This window comes from Hakea prostrata, chromosome 8 (genome assembly GCF_041222555.1).
Source record: "Hakea prostrata isolate BN-2017 chromosome 8, UWA_Hpros_2, whole genome shotgun sequence".
Classification (NCBI taxonomy): domain Eukaryota; kingdom Viridiplantae; phylum Streptophyta; class Magnoliopsida; order Proteales; family Proteaceae; genus Hakea; species Hakea prostrata.
The window spans coordinates 35046439-35065548 of NC_142607.1; the positions used below are offsets into that span (position 1 = coordinate 35046439).

The window sequence follows — 19110 nt, forward strand, 5'->3', positions numbered from 1 at the left end:
GTGGATTAACCATTTTCTCTCTTAGAATACGCGCCCTGTGCTGCCTCTGCCTCCCTGTGTTGGCGTGTTGCTGCGAAATCTTTCTCGTCCTCTCGATCAATTCGTAAGAACTAGAATAGCAAGATGCATGCATCAAGTTAATACTCAGTGATTGCTCTTCTGAACTTACCTTCCTGCTTCCTCCTTTTATAATGAATCAGTTACCTGAGTCATGTAGTCTATGAGTTTATCTAGGACTCTACTTTCGTGTAGATAGTTATTTACTTGGACTCACTGTTGATTACGTTTCAAATTCTATGACAGAATTCTTGGCCGCCAAACTGACCGGAAAACTCTTCTCTTCTTGGGGAATCGATCGAACTAGATTACGGCAGTGACAAACTGTTCTAATGCTACCTCCAACTCATCAGCATCATATGTGTTACCTATCTAATCTAATGATGCTTTTGTAGGCTTTAATTTAATGTACCTGTTATTTTCTCTGTTATGATGTAACGACTCCTGTTATTATTTCTTTCAAGGTGGTTAATTTCTTCAAATGTTCCCTACAGGATGGATGCTTGGGATGTGGCTGCCAAATTTGCCTTTCTGAGCTTCAGTCGTTGGTTAGGAACCTAATGCAGAATTTCAGGTAACCATTCGTGAGTGAGAGGGTTGAAGTAAAAGAAATGACGGCATTCTTCTCTTTCTTGTAATTTGTTCCCATTGCCGCTTGAAAATGCTTTCTACTTACCTGTTTCTGGTTGATGATGTTCAGCCAAGTACTTTTTTCACGGAGCAGCTGACAGCTTTTGAGGTATGGGTTGACCCTGGGTCTGAGCAGAACAAACCACCAGAGCAGATGCCAATTGTTCTTCAGGTGAGGAGCTTGTCAATTTTACAGGTGCTCTTGAAGGTCTTCAAATAAAGACAATTCACTGCTGTTATTTCCACAGTTCCTTGTAGTAATCCACTGAATCATAGTTGATTCCATGAAACCTTAACAGAAATTTTTAGTTTTGATAGCCTGTGAGAATTCATCGTTTGTGTTATGCTTTAAAAGAGAAGATCTGAACAACATCAAATCTTGAATCCTAGGGGCTGGATTCAACCCTTTTGTTTTCAATTCCCTACCTCACCCCAAACCCCCAGTCAATGTTTTTGTTTTATCATATGATCTTGATTGATTCATTTTGAATGAGTTAATTCTTCTGGTTCTTCACTTGTTCTCTTTTTTCTAGATGAGTATGTTTTTCTGCCTAAGTTGTTGGTGGTTTTCATTTAGGTTTTGCTTAGTGAATGCCACCAATTCCGAGCATTTAATTGTACTTTTCTTGGAAGATTCCTTGATATGGGACCTTGGGCTATAGACCTGGTACTTTGTCATTCCTTAGTGTTAATGGAAGCTTTCTACTGAGTATGTGATTTGGTTTATAAAATCATAGCTCAATGGTCTGGTGTGTATGCTTACTGGTTCTTCTTGTAGGCCCTTTCAGTTTGAATATTCCCATATGTACTCAAGCTACTGCAAACAACAGCAATTAAATTGACACAAATTCTGGTTTTCATAATGGACAAAGATCCTTGCTCTTGATAAGGTTTCTCCTTATATTTATATTAACCTTGCTTCTTTCATCTGATGTTCAACTTGGAGAGGTTGGGAGGTGGGTAACTAGTTGCTAAAGCCTTGTGGCTCCAATTCTTTAGATTAACATTGCTTGCAGTTGTATTATTTCTGCAGTTGGGGGCATATAATTTATAGTGTAGGAGCATTTGAAATATTTCAACATGTGTGTGACAAATTCTTTTCTTTTATTATTTTGGTTGCAAAACCACGAACTCATAGAAATTAAGAAAGAAGTTAACCTTTCTGGATGGGATGAAGATCAATTCCAAAACTTCTCTCCTTTTTCCTCCAGGTCTTCAAGCCCGTGCTTCCGCACACACACAACAGTTTTATATGCACCATTTTCCCCCTTTGTAGTGGTAACTTGCTCATGCAACACTAACAATCCATGTTTTCTGCCTTGTTTTGTAGTCACGTCAGGTTGATTTAGTACAGGATGGCGGTCTTAATAGCTTGGACGCATATCTAAAAGACTAAAAAACGTGCAATGGCGGCATTTATTTTAGCTGTCATTGTTGATAGCCATAGACGAGGGCAGGAAGCCTGTATAAAGGACAATTTGACTCATGTATGCTTGAAACATCTTCAGCTTGCTACTTCTCATGAAGCACACACTGAGCCACTGCTTCAGTGGCTTTGTCTCTGTCTAGGAAAGCTGTGGGAGGATTCATGGAGGCACAGATAATTGGTTTGTAGGCAGATGAACCTATAATATGTACACCGTTACTCTCAAAGCCCCAGCCTGAGGTTTTCTTTCTTCCTTACTTTCTACAACATCAATCTGTTCTTCCCCATGGTAGTTCATTTATCTTTACCATTTTTCTATTTGGTGATGATCAAGTATATGATAACATGTTTTAGGTTTGAGCTTCTGCTGTTTTTGCGCTGGGTACCCTTCTTGATGTTGGATCTGATTCAACCAGGGATGGGTTGGAGGTGAAGAAGAATGTCGTAAGGATGAAAAGATTAAAGCTGAGATAAATATTATTAGAAGTCTTCTCAATGTAGTTTCAGATGGAAGCCCACTTGCTCGGGCAGTGGTTGCTGTAGGTATGTGATCAAGACACCAGAATCAGACTTACTTGATTACCTTGTACCTGACTCAACAAGAAGGTTGTTATTCTGGTAGCGCTTCAGTGGTTAATATTTTCAACAACATTAGAAAGATGATCCTAGATCCACAGGCTCCGTTGTTCAAATTCTGGCAGCTCCATGAAGAAGCTTCTTAGGATATTAAAAAAACGGAGGAATAATGGCTAGTAGCTACCTGTACGATTTCATACTGTGAAGAATATAGGTAGCTTTTGTTAAATACTGAGGGTAGAATATGCCTTTATGATAGAGCTTGGTATCTGTATGACTTTTAGATGACTGCAGTTTTTGGAGTCTTTATTGTTGGAGTGATATATCCATCTATTCAAAAGCATATGTTAGGACCCTCCCTAACTTGCCCTAAGCCCCCATTAATCTCTTACTGCTACGGCTTGTAAAGAATTAATGGCAGAGACTATCACAGAAACTGAACTCAGATTGACATATTCAGCAGGGTAAACTTGAAGTAACAATCGATTTCGTTAAGCAACACTGATATGGATATAACTGTTGAATACAGATTGAGATTCTCAGAACTGATAAAGATTACTGAAATTAAACAAACTAAATTGAAACTCAGATAAACCAGAAGCAACACCATGGCTAGGCCATTCCCAGAGGTCTTCCCTCTCACCCGCAAGCTCTGCTTGCTACTCCTATTTTCTTCTCCCCTTCCTTCCCCCCCTATCTCCTTTTTATACTCCCTTTATCCCCTAACAAACTCTAACCGATTCCCATTCTCTTATCCAATCTTCTTCTGCCAGCTGGAATGTCTGCTCTGCAGCTCTTGGCTACGGCAGACTCATGGGTTCTATCTAATAGAGAATTGCCACCTGTCCCATCCCCTGCTTCAGATGCTAGTGGTGCTATGTTCTCTTTTGTCCCTGCTGTAAGTAATGTTGTTTTCCCTTGTTTACCCCTGAGTTTGTATACCTGAATAACAAGGGACTTATCAGCATATTTACACTAATAATCAGAGTAATAATCACACTTAACTGCAGATGTTGTAACTTCATCATAGATATTATGATTTACAAGAACGTTTATGCTTTTATCTTAAATCCCATGGTGGAGGGCCTCTCCTTGAATATGCACAATGTGTTCCTATCCCCTTTGTCTTGCTCATGAACACGTGTACGATCTCCCTGGGCGCTCCAATGTTTAATTTTCTACCATTCACTGGAAATATTATTGAACTCTGTAATTTGCTTGTCTTGTCTATTGACATATTCCCGATCCCCATCTTATTGGTGATTTGATATGTATACCTAGTGGTTAATGTTTCTGTTTTTCCTTGGCTTTCCTCTTCTTTTTTTTCTTTTTTTTTTTCGGGGGGGGGGGGGGGGGGTTGAGGTTATTTGGTTATTTTGGTTTGGCATGTATATTTTGCTTCCTACAGTGAATAGTATTTGTGAAGTGGCAATGAATTGGTCTTGTTTTTTAACAGCTCTTGCACGCTTTTTCTTTGGCCACAATAAGCACCTGAAATCTAATGCTGCTGGATACTTGAAGCGACAGTCCCAACTCTCTGCTGAATTTCTTACCATCCTTAGTTCTGTTGGAAGTCCCATTGGTGGGTATGCCAACTCAAGCCAGTATATGCTGAATGGAAGTGCTATTCCTACCCATATTGGTCCTGTAATGAGAGTGGGCAGTGATGGCATATCTAGGTCTCGTGATGGAAGGGTTTCTATGAGTGGTCCTCCTACTTATGGGATAATGCATTGATCTCCATTGTCCAAGGATTCATCTCAACACTATGATTCTAGAATATTAGTAAATGATAGCTCTGGTAATGGCACCATTAACCATTCACTACCTAGACCCCTTGATGGTGGAATTTGTTCTCAGTGTGTGTTGGCAATGCATACGCTGGCCAAAGATCCATCTCCTTGAGTTGCAACCCTTGGTCGGCAATTCCTTGCCATTATTGGTATTGAACAAGTTGTTACTAGGTCATTGCGGTTGGTGGTGGCAGCTTTCGTCAGGGTGATGCAACTTCAACTCCAACGCCTAACCTTGCTGGATTGGCACGGTCATCATTGTTGTTTGATATTAATGGAGGTTACTTTTGAATGGTACACCATTTTAGTTGTCTCTTCAATTAGTTCTGATAATCTTTGAATGTGGCCGTGTTCCATTGACCCCATTTACTTTGTCAGGTAATAATGGTTTCCATTGGTGTTAATCAAATTTTAGCTTTGCCTGCTATGTTTTGCATTGGTCTGACTCTTGAATCTTTTCTGTTATACTTTTTGACAGGTCACCTTTGACATTTAGAACTCCTGTTAGTCCGGCCCCCTCGACAAAATTATTTGCTAGGAATGTGGAGAGTTGTTCACTAGAGTTAAAGTCACAGCTACTGAACTCCCCAGATTCAGGATTACCTGATCCTCTTCTAGGTTCTGGTGGTGCCTCTGGGACTTCAAAGCGCAGCTTGCTTCCTCAATCAATGATCTACAATTGGAATTGTTTTCATTTTTCAAGGCCACTTCTTACAGCAGCAGATGATAATGAGGAATACTGTCGAGAATAGAGTAAAGGGAAGAAATTGCACTAAATTGCATAATGAAATGCTAGCATTCTTGAAACATATTCTTAGACACATTTTCTCCCCTTTATAATTATTGTCTGCTTTGGGAAATATACTTATGTGGTTCCTTTGTTACTGCTATGAGCAAGCTGAGCAATCAAATTGCTTCTTGGGATACCAAGATTGAGACAGGTACAAGAACAGCTTTGCTGCTGCCTTTTTCTCCTATTGTAGTTGCTACTGATGAAAATAAGAGGATCAGGTATGTAATCTTATTTTATTGACTTGTAGAAGTTTTATTTGCAAAAAAGTATTTCAGTTTTGTTGATTAAGTTTTAATTACATAAATTAAAAGTCAAAACTTCAATTAGATAAAGAAATATTTAGTTTTATAGCGAGTCCGGTTCCAACTGTGCAGGTGAGGGCTTTTTCTCTTTGAATTCTTTTTTACCACCTGGCAGTGCTGGGTGGGATTGGTTAAGCTTGACTTGGTGACATGTTGATGTGAACCGGACATAGGGCCAACCCATGAAAAGACCAATGACCGAAAGAATTGCTGCCCTGCGCCCTACATACCAGCCCACCATTGTAGAGTATTCTCATAAAAAAAGGGCATTTTGGGCAGCCCTAGTCCAGTCCAAGTTGGTCTTGTTAGGTGCAAAATTTTATTGGGGTTCTAGTCCTATTTTTATTTTGCTATTTAAATCAGTCCTTGTTAAGTTTTGAAAGAGTTCTAGTCCAGTTATGAGTCATATTTAGAGAAGGATTCCTTTAGTTGTTGTACGACTTTTACTAGAAGACTAGTCCTACTCTTGTGTAATTTGAATCATCCTAGGGTGAGGTAAGTGAGAGTCTTTAGTGGATGATTCCTAAGTAAAGTAGAAGTTCTTCTTTGTTTTGGTTTCTTAGTTAGAGTCCTATCTTAAAAGGGATTCCTTCTTAAATTGGAAGTCCTTATACGTTTGCACATGTATTTAGTAAAAGAGACCTTGCTTGTTTTGCTTTCCAGTTTGAGTCCAAGTTGGAGTCCTTCAATGTGGTGTATAAATATAGCTCCATGCTTGTAAACAAACAGTTTTGATGATTAATAAAATTTGATTGAAGGAGATATTGAGTGGAGTTGTGGGTTTCTAAGGGAGGGAACCTGCAGTCTCTTTTGAGTACCTTTTTACCACCTGGCAGTGCTGGGTGGGATTGATTAACCCTGAACTTGGTGACACGTTGATGTGAACCGGACCTAGGGCCAACCCGTGAAAAGACCAACAACAACAAAAGCCCCCAACAAAAGGGGGGGCGCCAGGGGGCCCCCCCCCCCCCCCGGGGCGGCGCGGGCCCGCGCGGGAAAAAAGCCCCAAACACAAAACCCCCCCCCCCCCCCCCCCCCCCGAAGGTCGCTGGGCCCCCCCCCCCCCCCCCCCCCCCCCCTTCAAAAAAAACCCCCCCCCCCGGCGGTGGGCCCCCGGGGCGGGGCCCCCCCCCCCCCCCCCCCCCCCCCCCCCCCCCACACCACCCCCCCCCCCCCAACCCCAACCCCCCCCCCACCCCCCCCCCCCCCCCCCCCCCCCCCCCCCCCCCCCCCCCCCCCCCCCCCCCCCCCCCCCCCCCACCCCCCCCCCCCCCAAACCCCCCCCCCCCCCCCCCCCCCCCCCCCCCCCCCCCCCCCCCCCCCCCCCCCCCCCCCCCCCCCCCCCCCCCCCCCCCCCCCCCCCACCCCACCCCCCCCCCCCCCCCCCCCCCCCCCCCCCCCCCCTATAAACAACTAGCCAACCAAACAGCCAGGGCCCAAGCCCCCCCCCACCCCACTGGGGGGTCCCCCGGGGCCCGGGGGGGCGGGGGGGGCCCCCCCCCCCCAACCCTTTTTTCCCCCGCCCACCAAAAATAAAAAAAAAAGGGGGCGGCCGCGGGGGGGGGGGGGGGAAGGAAAAAAAAAAATTGCTGCCCAGCACCTTACAGACCAGCCTAGCATCGTATTCTCATTAACAAGGGCATTTTGGACAGCCCTAGTCTGCTCCAAGTTGGTCTTGTTAGATGCAGAATTTTATTAGGGTTGTAGTCCTATTTTTATTTTTCTATTCAAATCTGTTCTTGTTAAGTTTTGAAAGAGTCCTTGTCTAGTTAGTAGTCTTATTTATAGAAGGATTCCTTTAGTTGTAGTACCACTTTTAGTAGAAGACTAGTCCTATTCTTGTGTAATTTGAATCATCCCAGGTTGAGGTAAGTGAGAGTCTTTGGTGGAGGAGTCATAAGTAATATAAAAGATCTTCTTTGGTTTGGTTTCTAAGTTGGAGTCCTATCTTAAAAGGGATTCCTTCTTAAATTAGAAGTCCTTATATGTTTGCACATTTATTTAGTTAAAGAGTCCTTGTTTGTTTTGCTTTCCAATTTGAGTCCAAGTTGGAGTCTTGTAATGTAGTCTATAAATATAGCCCCATGCCTTTAAACAAGACAGTTTTGGTGATCAATAAAAATTTAATTGAAGGAGATAGAGAATGAAGTAGTGGGTTTTTAAGGGAGTGAAGCTGCAGCTCGCAACCCTAGCTTCACCTCTCTCTTGCTTGCGGCAGCATTTTCTCCCTTTCCCAAATCCTAAACCCTAGATCTCCCCTATCCCCTCACCAAATCCCAGCCCATTTTGGTATAATCATCCCACCCCTTCCCTAACATTCGATGCTCATCTCCAACCCTAATTTCTTCGCAAACCCTTAATTTTGAAATTTACCCTTTCCCCAAACCCCTAGTTTCTAGATTTTCCCTCTCTCTCACACCTAGTCTAAAACTTCTTCCCCATTGCTACTGCACTTCATCCTTTTCTGAAACCCCTAAAAGCCATTACTCTGGTTGCACACCACCTTTTTTTTGGGGGAGTTTTTTGGATTTTTTCTAGAGACTGATGAGCCCCTAATAACTCGGGTGTACAAAAGCAATAATAGAAGGAGAAGAATGGGATCATCACCGATAGCTACAGGGAATCAAAGCCTTCCAAACATGCAAGAGATAGGTGGCCAAAGTTATTGGACAGCAGCCACAACCTTGCTGAGGACAAAGGAGCAGAGATGATGGTCCACTTGGTGAAATAAGATTGGCGTGTGGTGTAAGAGGTTGTTGGCAAGGAATGAATTTATGTAGGGGGGGGGGGGAGTGGGGAAATAGAGGGTATGCGTGAATTATGGAGTGTGAAGCAAGTTCAGCTTGTTGGGAGAGAAGAGTCTCTCGGGTAGGATTTTGGTGTTGCCTTTTGTGCTTTGTTTTTGGTTAATGTTAGTAAGGGATTCAATAGAAGAGTTGAGAGAATTTTGTTCTATTTCTATTTCTATTTCTATTTCTACTTTTAATGAGAATTACCATTGTTGTCGTTGCTGTTGTTTTCTTATTTTGTGTTTGTATTGCCGATATGATCTCTTAAATTCATTGTATTTGGAGAGATTGGGGGTGAAGCTAAGAGGGTTCTTATCAAATTGGTATTAGAGCACGTTTGATTTAGGGAATGGTTAGAAGTAGGATGGAGATAAGATTAGAAGTGTTAGAAACCAATGTGAAAGGATTTGCAGAATCAGATGCCGGCGATAGATTCCAAATTAGACAAAGTTGAACAGAGTCACTTGGCGTTTGTAAATGAGCTTAGGGCATACCTGGCAAAAGGAAAAGCGGTGGAGGTTGTTGATTCACAATCGCCGGAAGTCACAGTGGAAAAGTGAGGCAAAGGTCTACAAACCACCACGTAGACAATCTTTAGGGTGTATTTCAGCAGGGGCCATAGTGAAGAACCATTTGGTTGGGGCGTCACGATTTCTCTCTGTGGTATCTCAAGCTGTGCATTTTTAACAGTGAGGACCATGGTAGGGTAGAAGGATACTTTGGATTACATGGAGTGAAACCGAGAGACTGCACATGGCGTTGATTTGTTTCGAAGGACCAGCGTTAGGACGGGTACAGTTCAGAGAGCCGCAAAATCCTTTTCGTTCAAGGATAAAATCGAAGCAGGAGATGCAGTCAGTATCACCGACACAAACTTCGCCGACACACACGAAACTTTGCCGTGTCATTGGGGGCAACACAAAACCCCCTAGCAACACGAATTTCACTATTGATCAACGATATATCTCCACCGATCTAGGGGTGTCAATTGCGTACCGAAACCGTTTAACCGTACCGAACCGCACCGTACCGTACCGTTCAGAATTCGGTATGGTACATACCGAAACCAAATTTATTTGGTGCGGTTCCGGTTTCAGATACTCATACCGTCGGTACGTACCAAAACAGTACCGAATTGGTACTGTACCAAATTTAGGGAGATAAGTGTAATTTTACGATGAAAACACTCAACCTTTACCCTATTCATAATTCCCTATTTCAGTTTTTTATTTCATCCTTCACTCCTTTTCTTAAATTTACTTGTTTTGTCTCTATTAATTAGATTTACTTGTTTTGTCTCTCTTAATATCAATTTGTATTGATTGTTTGGTCACAATTTCATTAGGATCTTAATGAACTAATAAAAAATGTGACATGGGTTTGTTCGTACCAAAAGTGTATTGCATTAGAAACCATGTTTAAACCGTTTTCCCGTATTGATTTAATACTGAAACCGTACCAAACCGTTTTTACAAATACAGAAACTGTACTGTACCGTATAAATTTGGTACGGTACTGTTCTGGTTTTCGGTATTCAAAGTTGGTACTGTACCAATTGACACCTTTACACTGATTGACTTTTTCGATAAATCGAGTCTGAAAGTTGCCGGAGGTTCCGATTTGAAGCTATCTTGGGAAGATCTCTTCCAATTCCGAAACTTGAGAACTTGAAAATGGCAGTTTTGATGCGATTGAACGAGGCAAGAACGATCTCTTTGGCATCTTGTCTTTGATATTTGGCATTGGCATTACAGTCCCCTGTTTCAGCATCAATTCACGGAAGAACTTCTCAGGTTCAAGACTCAAGATGCACTTTATACAAAACTTTGGAGAGCTTGTGCAGGTCCTCTTGTATCGCATGCAAGGGATAGAGTTTTTTACTTCTTGCAAGGGTTTTCTACTTCTCATAAGGGCATATCAAGGAGTGTGGTACGATTCTTCTTGAAAGTTGAAGCCTCAAGAAATTGATAAAAAAAACCAGAGAGAGTTAGGAAGAATGACTTCTTTGTCACAGCTCCATGTCTCTCATGGCTTCACTGGGCACAAATCTGCATCTCTTTGTCTAAACCCCAAAAGAATCGACGGTCGTTCTTCTACACAAATGATAATCCGTGCTTCTTCCTTGTCGTTGGAAAACTCTCCAGCGCCGAGTTCTTCTGTTGCTTCTCCTACTGTTAACATATACTTCCAAAATTAATCTCCAAGCCAGAAGAAGAAGACGAAACACGCACCTGCCCCTGCAGATTTAGCTTTGAACACCTCCTGCAGTTCCTCCACCACCACCTGCATCTGTACCTGCACTGCCGCCAAGCAAAAAGAAGAAGAAGACGAAACACGCAGTCGCCGGTTTGATATATCGCCAAAAGTCGCCCGACATGTCGACCTATGTTGCCATGTCGGGCGTGTCGCCAGGCACCGACACAGTGACCTAGGTCAACATGTTGGACCGTGGATGCAGTGTTGCTTTGGATCCACACAGGCAAAGTCACCTTAGGAAGCATTGATGGATCTTCGACAGAATGGCACCGTTATAGAATACATGAGCAATTTGAAACCTTAGCGGCTGTCGCCAGTGTCAAGGAAGAAGAATGGTTGCAAGGGCCTTTCATGTAGGGGCTAGGGGACAACATTAGGGTTTAGATCTGACTTTTTGCACCTAGAGATTTAACCCAAATCATGGACTTGGCCCAATCCATTAGGGCTAAAAATGTGGCACTTTGTGGGCCCTGGAAACCCTTAAACCCACAACCCATAGGCATTTAGGGGCAGAGTTTGACCCAATGGGCTGTCGAGTTAAGCAGCAAAAATTCAACTACCGTAGTCTAGTAGCACACTTCTTCGACGAACCAAACTAGAGTTGGTTTGAATGCTCCTGGTCGAACAAACCAAGGGCAAACCCCAAACAATCCTTTGTCTTCTTCGAAAGGAACAACTACAAACTCTGGCAGTAGCAATCGTCCTCTATGGTTAACACCTGATGGGATGAAAGTTAAGATGGACAAGGGCCTTTGTTTTCGGTGCGATGGACCGTGTACCCTAGGACATCAGTGTTCATTAAAACAATTCAAAGTGATGCTGTTCCACGAAGGGGAGGTGACGGAAGACACTGAAGGTGCTGAAAAAAATTCTGTAGAGCATGAAAATGGGCATGACGTTGATTCATTGGGAGTCGAACTTTCCCATGGCTCGCTCGCAGGGTATGATTCATCACGAGCGATGAAATTGAGAGGCCAAATCAGAGGTGCTCCTGTGGTAGTATTAGTTGACTGTGGTGCAACACACAATTTCCTCTCTTGTGCACTGGTAAATCCTTTAAGGCTGAAGATCGAGGGGAAGAAGCCCTTTTATGTAGTGTTGGGAGATGGGAAAAGTGTTGGAGGGTAGGGGATGTACCAAGCACTCTCCATTAAGATGGACATGATCACATTTGTGCAGGAGTTATTACCTTTTGATCTCGGCAATGCAGATGTCATTTCGGGGGTTGAGTGGTTGTCTTCTCTGGGCAACATCTGCAGCAATTAGAAGAATCAGATGTTGCAGTTTGAATGGGCTGGACAACGGTTGAAGTTAAATGATGATCCCTCTTTGCTTAGATTAGAGACAACCTGGAGTTAGGTACGGAAATATATTCACATAGGAGGTGGGGGTTTGGTTGAATCTTATGAGCACAGAGGTGGATGGAGGCACTCACAGCAATGAAGAAGTGCAAGGGTTACTCCTGGAGTTTGAAACCGTGTTTTCTGAGCCCATTGCCTTGCCACCTAGACGAGCGTATGACCATTCCATCCGGTTGGTAGAGAGCAGCAACCTGCCAAACATCAGGCCATATCAGTATCCACACTCCCAAAAGACAAAAGTAGAGAGGTTGGTGGGTAATGTTGAGTGTTGATCTGATAAGGCCAAGTGTAAGTACATATTCTAGCCTGGTATTGTTGGTGCACAAGAAGGATGGCGGTTGGCAATTTTGTGATGATTATCGGGCGACCCTTAATAAGCTGACTATACCTGATAAATTTCTTATACCTGCAATAGATGAATTGCTCGATGAGTTAGGTGGTGCAAAAGTATTCAGCAAGCTAGACCTCAAATCCAGCTTCCACTAGATCCGAGTACCGGATGAAGATGTGGAGAAAACAACATTTTGAACTCACGATGGCCATTATGACTTCCATGTAATGCCATTTGGACTTTCAAGTGCATCGACCACATTCCAGGGGCTTATGAATGTGGTATTTCGAGAACACTCGAGAAAATTTGTGTTAGTGTTTTTCGATGATACTTTGGTGTTTAACAAGTCGATGGAAGAGCATTTGCAACACCTTCAGGTTGTTTTCAGTCTTCTAGAACAACATAAATTGGTGGGGAACAAAAAGATATGTTTATTTGCTGTTGTTGCCTTAGAATGCTTGGGGCATGTGATTTCCACAGGTGGAGTGGTAGTAGATCTACAAAACAAAGTAGTATGGTGGAATGGCTACCACCAAGGACTGTCAAGGCCTTGAGGGGGTTTCTTGGTCTCCCCAAGTATTATCAAAGGTTTGTCAAAGACTATGGGAAAATCGTAGCTCCTCTCACAAATTTGCTAAGGAAAGATGCTTTTCATTGGGATGTCACCACCAATTCCGCGTTTGAAGCCTTGAAGACAGCAATGACCACTGTTCCTATGTAGGCAGTGCCTGATTCTTCTAAGGAGTTTGTGGTTGAAACTTTTGCATCAGGATTAGGCTTAGGTGCAGTTCTAATGTAGGAGGGTCATCCTATTGCCTATTGGAGCCAAACACTTTGCCCGTGTAAAATCAGTCTATAGGAAGGAACTAAGAGCAGTGATGTTAGCAGTTCAAAAATGGCATCATTACCTATTAGGAAAGCATTTTAAGGTATGTACCGACCAAAGAAGTTTGTGGTACTTGATGGATTAGAGGTTGGTGGCTGAAGGACAACAAAAATGGATCATGAGGTTATTGGGGTTTAATTTTGAGATCCTTTATAAACCAGGATGTGAGAATAAGGTTGTAGATGCTGTGTCTCGTCGAGTGGGAGAGGGGGTACAGTTCTCCAGCTTATCAGCAGCAATATGGGGTGAAGAAGAAGGCTTGGAAGAAGAGATTCAGGTTTCTGAACACTATAAAAGTGTGATGCAGTCATGGTTAGGTGGCTCTACAGATTTCCCTAATTATCAGTTGAAAAATGGGACACTTTTTTACAAAGGAAGGTTGGTAATCCCTGAGGGCTCAAAGTTCATCCCTAAACTACTTGCTGAATTTCATGTCACCCCATTTGGAGGTCATTCTGGATTTCTTCGTACCTATAAAAGATTGGCTGCTGTTGTGTATTGGGTAGTTAGGTAATCCCCTCTCATCTTCTTTGGCTGAGGATTGGGAATTACAGCTCACCCTGGGGGAATTGTTGGACACCCGTTACTCATCTTTTGGAGCTCTTGAGGTGCTGATACAATGGAAAAACTTACCCCCCTGTGAAAACAGTTGGGAGGATTTTCTTGAGCTGTACAACCAATTTCCAGATTTTACCTTGAGGACAAGGTGAGACTTAAGGGAGGGAGTATCGATGAGCCCCTAATAACTCGGGTGTACAAACACAAGAATAGAGGGAGAATCATGGGATCATCACCAGTAGCTACAGGGGATCAAAGCCATCCATACATTCAATAGGCAGGTGGCCAAATGGTATTGGACAACAGCCACAACCTTATTGAGGATAGAGGAGCAGATATGATGGTCAACTTGGTGAAATGAAATTGGCATGTGGTGTAAGAATTTGTTAGGAATGTTTACATAGGGGGTGGGGGTGGGGGTGGGGGTGGGGAAAGAGAGGGTATGCATGAATCATGGAGTGTGAAGCAAGTTGAGCTTGCTGGGAGAGAAGAGTCTCTCGGTAGGATTTAGGTGTTGCCTTTTGTGCTCTGTTTTTGGTTAATGTTAGTACGGGATTCAATAGAAGAGTTGTGAGAGTTTTGTTCTATTTATATTTCTCCTTTTAATGAGAATTACCATTGCTGTTGTTGTTGTTGCTTACTTATTCTGTATTTGTATTGCCGGTGTGATCTCTTAAATACATTGTATCTGGGGAGATTGGGGTTGAAGCTAAGAGGGTTCTTATTAGAGGTAAGCCAATCTAACCGATATATCTGTCCCAAACTTTAGGAACCTGATCCCCTCAACCCCGTTGACCTTCCTTCCCAATTTCAGCCCCTATTGGACCAACTTAACCCTAAATCCTTTACTGCTCTAAATTCACAAAAACCTAACCCTAGGACTTCTGGGACGACAATCCTTAACAACTGTAACAGCCCCTACACCATAACAACAGGTTCAAGGTACCCTAATTTACTGCTGAATTCAATTTAATTGATCCTGAAGACTAATCAATTTGGGGGCACATCGCATGTAGTCCACCTCATAGTTATGCATGAATAAATTTTAACCTATTCTCTTGATTCATGCGATGAAACCCTCAAGATAGACTGTTGGAACTTGAATGCAGTTTATTTAGGGAATTGCCCACTTATGGAATGATAGTAATCACCAAATGACCTATTCATGAAGCAGAACGTGGGCCATGCAGCATGGGTCGTAAGGAGCTACAGTTTCCAGTCTAATGTGTATAAAAACTTAAAAGATTTAACTGTGCTAAATGTGAAGATAATATAATAATTTTGAGAAAGAATGATGGAAATCCTCTAAATAAATTTTAGATAGATTTTTGGTTATTGAATGATGGAAATGAATTTGTCAGTTTTGTGGATTTTTTGAATTGAATTCAAACAACAAATCTACAGTCCACATAATTGGATACGAGCCATTTTCTAAATCTGGACAGTGAGGTCATCTGTATCTCCGCTTAACATTTATCTGAATGTAGCCAGTTTTCTGGCCTATGGTTCTTAATATACTCAGATATAGCCTTATTAGCAGTTATGTAAATTTTGTCTTCTCAACAGTTTCGATAACCATGATTTCCCTGACAAATGCATTTCTAAACTTTGCCTTGTGCATGAGCTAGATAATACCTTGCTTCTTGTTGCTTCAAGTAAGATTCATTGCTGGTATGTTTGATAAGGAAAACAGTGGTTAAGTTAGCCACGAATGGAGGATGGCATACTCCTTTTTATTATAGGTGATGGAAGATGGAAATATTCATATTTGGAAAGATTATTCTTTGAAGCATAAATCAAAAGCTTGTAACTGCATTCTCCTTGATTCTAGGTCATAGACCTGGTGTAAGAGGTGTGAATGCTGTTGTGGATTGGCAGCAACAGTCTGGATATTTGGTACATACTCAGTTCTAGATTTTTGCCTGATTTATGATATTTCTATCTTAGTATTTCCTATTGATTTTCTTCAAAATATGCTTCTGTTGCAACCAGAATGCTTCTGGAGAGCTATCATGAATCAAGCTATGGGATTTGGATGGAGAACGGCTTGTTAATTTTATTCGAATGTCATCAGAAAGCAGCATCTCAGGATTGGTGAGTTCTGTTTCTTTGTTTGCTCTTGTTTGCTCTTGTTTATCTTTTGTCTCTTAGAGAGTTACAGTTTTATCTACACTTGCTTTCTTCAATCTTTTCCTGTGTTGATCCATCTGTTAGGAAGTTTAATATTCATTGAGTACGTGGTAGACTCCAGATTTTGTTTTAGGCAATTATTGATGGTTCATCATATAAAAGTAGCAAAATCATTGGAAAAGACATTCTGGATGGGGTGTGGAGGGAGTCTAGAGGATACATCTTGGTTCTATAGTAATACAGCCCTGGTAGAGAGTGCAATTTTTATGGCCTAAGATCCTATCACTTTATTGTCTAGATCATGTAGCAACACTTAGAATGGTTAGACTAGCATGACGGTTTGGAAACCTAAAAAGAAACTTATTCTTTTAACATGCCCCTTACAAAATGGAAACGAAACGAAAAGAAAAAAGAATTGACTAATTTATTTGGAAATATACTATTACACATTTGTACTCACCATGGAACCATATGGAAGGTCACCTTGTAAAATTTATGTCACGGTTCCTGGCTTATGTTGGGCTTGATATTAAGAATGCTCATCTTGAGCTCAGTTGCTGGGGGAGGGGGGGGGGGTTGTGTGGAAACTAAACTAAAACTTGTTTCCATTATGTGGGAGAGATGGGATAATGAAGCCATCAGATACTTCGACAAGTGCCAGCCAAGTGCAAGGATTAGAGAATGCTATGGATAGGAACCCTGCAACTTCCGGCAATGCCTTGTTAAGAACCTTGCAAACTCCTGCAATGCCTTAGCCTACTCTGGTTTCCTTCGGCAATAAAACCAAATTTTCAATCTTAAATGAAACAATTAACAATGAAAGGCAGAGATAACAACACTAATTGGAAATGGATTCTTTGTATTGCATTCATGGAAATTAACACGGATTACACTAGACTTGGTTGGTGGCAGACAACCTACAGGACCTAGATCAACTCTACCCTAACACCCATGAAGGTCTTCCCCTCACCTATGAGCACAGGTCGTCTCTTCCATTTACAAATTTCCAGTTGGATTTAAAATGGCAGATAGTTGCTGTTTTGCTGTCAGTGGAGTGGATGTTATGCTACCTAGGCTATCACGGGGACTCCCCATTCTTTTGATTCTCAAAAATATATATAATTCATTCCCTTAATAAGTCTAGTTCACCGCTTCTCTTCTTTTCTGCCTCCATTTTTTTTGTTTTTTTCATTCTGTGAGTGTGATTTTATTATGTGTTGCAATTTCTTCCTTGTTAGAGCCATATTTCCACCCTATGACAAGCTCTTGTATATGTGCCATTTGGTAGTCTGCTTCTCAAGTTCATGGCAATCAGCAGTGGCTGGTTTTGCAGATGGTTCTGTCTGGTTATATGATGTCCATACGTACCCAGAAATGTAAGTTTCCCCAAATAGATGGTTTCCCATTAAAAGAGTCATGTTTGTTGTACTACTTTTAGTCTTGGGAGCTTCAATTCTAGCTGTCTACCATGCATGGATGCTTGCTTTTCCTTTTATGCGGTTCTCTTCTTTCAATTGCATTTTTGTGAACTCAGTCTATGTAATGTTACTTAATAACTGTCTACTTTTTTTTTTTTTCAAGGCTTCTCTGCACAACCCAGTCACATACACACACAGTCGAGAAGGTTATGGGGATTGGGTTTCAACCTGGATTTTGTCCAGCGAAGGTACATTAATTGTTGCTGCTGGTGCCGCTGATGCCAATGAGAAACCATATGGGTACCCTTGTGTACGGGGTCCATTAGGTACCTGATACATATGCTGGCTAGAAGGGGTTAGAGGTGTGTGAAGAATAGGACCTTGATGTATGCGTGCTCTGATTATAAGAATGTGGAGAGTTGTTTGAGGCTGGTCAGATGATCAGATTGATGTTTTCGACAAGGTGATGTCCAGAAGGTCAATTATGTCTTGTTCTTTTGTTATTTTCTGAAGTGGTGCAGGAGGGCCTGATAGAATCAAGGCATTCCTTGAGTTAGAGACTTAGAGTTCAGACCATCTTCAGTGGACAGGGTTGTTCGACTGCTTATGTTCAACAAGTTGGATCCTTCTCATCGCTAGCAGATTTTCCTTGAGAAGGCATGAGTGTGGTTATTGCATGCCTGCATTCATAAATCATAACCAAAGAAGCTCTGATTGTTAAAAAGAATCAACTAATCTCAAGTTATAGCTAATAGCCCTAATGTAGGGAAACTCAGACACAAACTATATCCAGCGTGTCCCACATAGTCAATTGAAAACTAAATAAATTAGGGCAAATGACCAGTCAATCAAGATATGTCCTACACTTTTTTGCCTAAATGAGAACTGGCCAGTCAAGAAGAAAGTGACTAGATTAAAGGATCACCTTTGAATGGTCAATTTTCAACTTAAATTAATGAGTGATGGTGGGTGCTTCATCTAACGAGATCATAATGGACTGAAATTGATGCAATACGCCTTAGAAATTAGGGTATTCTACGAGAAACAGAATCCTAAACCACCAAAGAAGAATAGAACCTCTAAATTTGTTGGCACATTCGTGATGGGTAATCTGATCGGATTGAGTTTATACATGGTAAGTTTAAAGGATATGATGAACTTCATGTGATAGATGTGTTGTCGAGTACCATTGTTTGGTGCATATGGAACGGTAGAAATGTAGCTTTGTTTAATAATATTCTTATCAATCTCCCTCAGATTTTCTCCAGTTTTGCAGACTTTTCAGGTCGCAAAATTACAGCAATGTTGTTGTCCTTCAACCATGGCTCCAATTGATTTGCACTTATTAGCAGGATGGATGAAGAGTAGGTGGAGCTTTTTCAATTATTCACTGGTCATGCCTGGGATATAGAGACCCAAAGTGAGTGTGTGTGTAGGGTAGGGGGGGGGGGTGTCGAGGCTGTATGCTTATGGATCATCAAGGTCTTTTTATGGCTGCGTGAAGACTCATGCACTCATGCCACGGATCCAATGTGGCTATGGTGAAATTAGAAGCCATTAGAAGCCATTAGAGATGGCATTTCTCTGGCACGATCAATGGGGGAAGAACATCTCAAAATCTTCGCTGACTACCGCTTGGCAATTGAAGCTCTCAATGGCAAATCATCCTAAATCAATTGGGCCTCTGCTAGTCTAGTGAAAGATCTTAAACCTCTTGCCTTTCTTTCTCTACTTTTGTGTTTCAGGTTGTGAATAGAACTATAAATAGAGGTGAAGACTTCATTGCTGATGGGACAACAAAACT

General features: G+C 42.0%; 1 long non-coding RNA gene and 1 pseudogene across 2 annotated transcripts; both read left to right on the forward strand.

Annotated features, from left to right (window-relative positions):
* Positions 1–718: 718 nt before the first annotated feature.
* On the forward strand, positions 719–6488 carry LOC149007658 (regulatory-associated protein of TOR 1-like; annotated as a pseudogene). Its single transcript, XR_016175276.1, has 6 exons — positions 719–859; positions 1265–1354; positions 2018–2353; positions 2468–2656; positions 4146–4860; positions 4961–6488. The product of XR_016175276.1 is annotated as a regulatory-associated protein of TOR 1-like (transcript).
* A 7721-nt stretch (positions 6489–14209) lies between these two features.
* On the forward strand, positions 14210–17990 carry LOC149007659 (uncharacterized). Its single transcript, XR_016175004.1, has 3 exons — positions 14210–15654; positions 15751–15852; positions 17470–17990. It is a non-coding gene; the product is annotated as an uncharacterized LOC149007659 (long non-coding RNA).
* The last annotated feature ends 1120 nt before the right edge of the window (positions 17991–19110 follow it).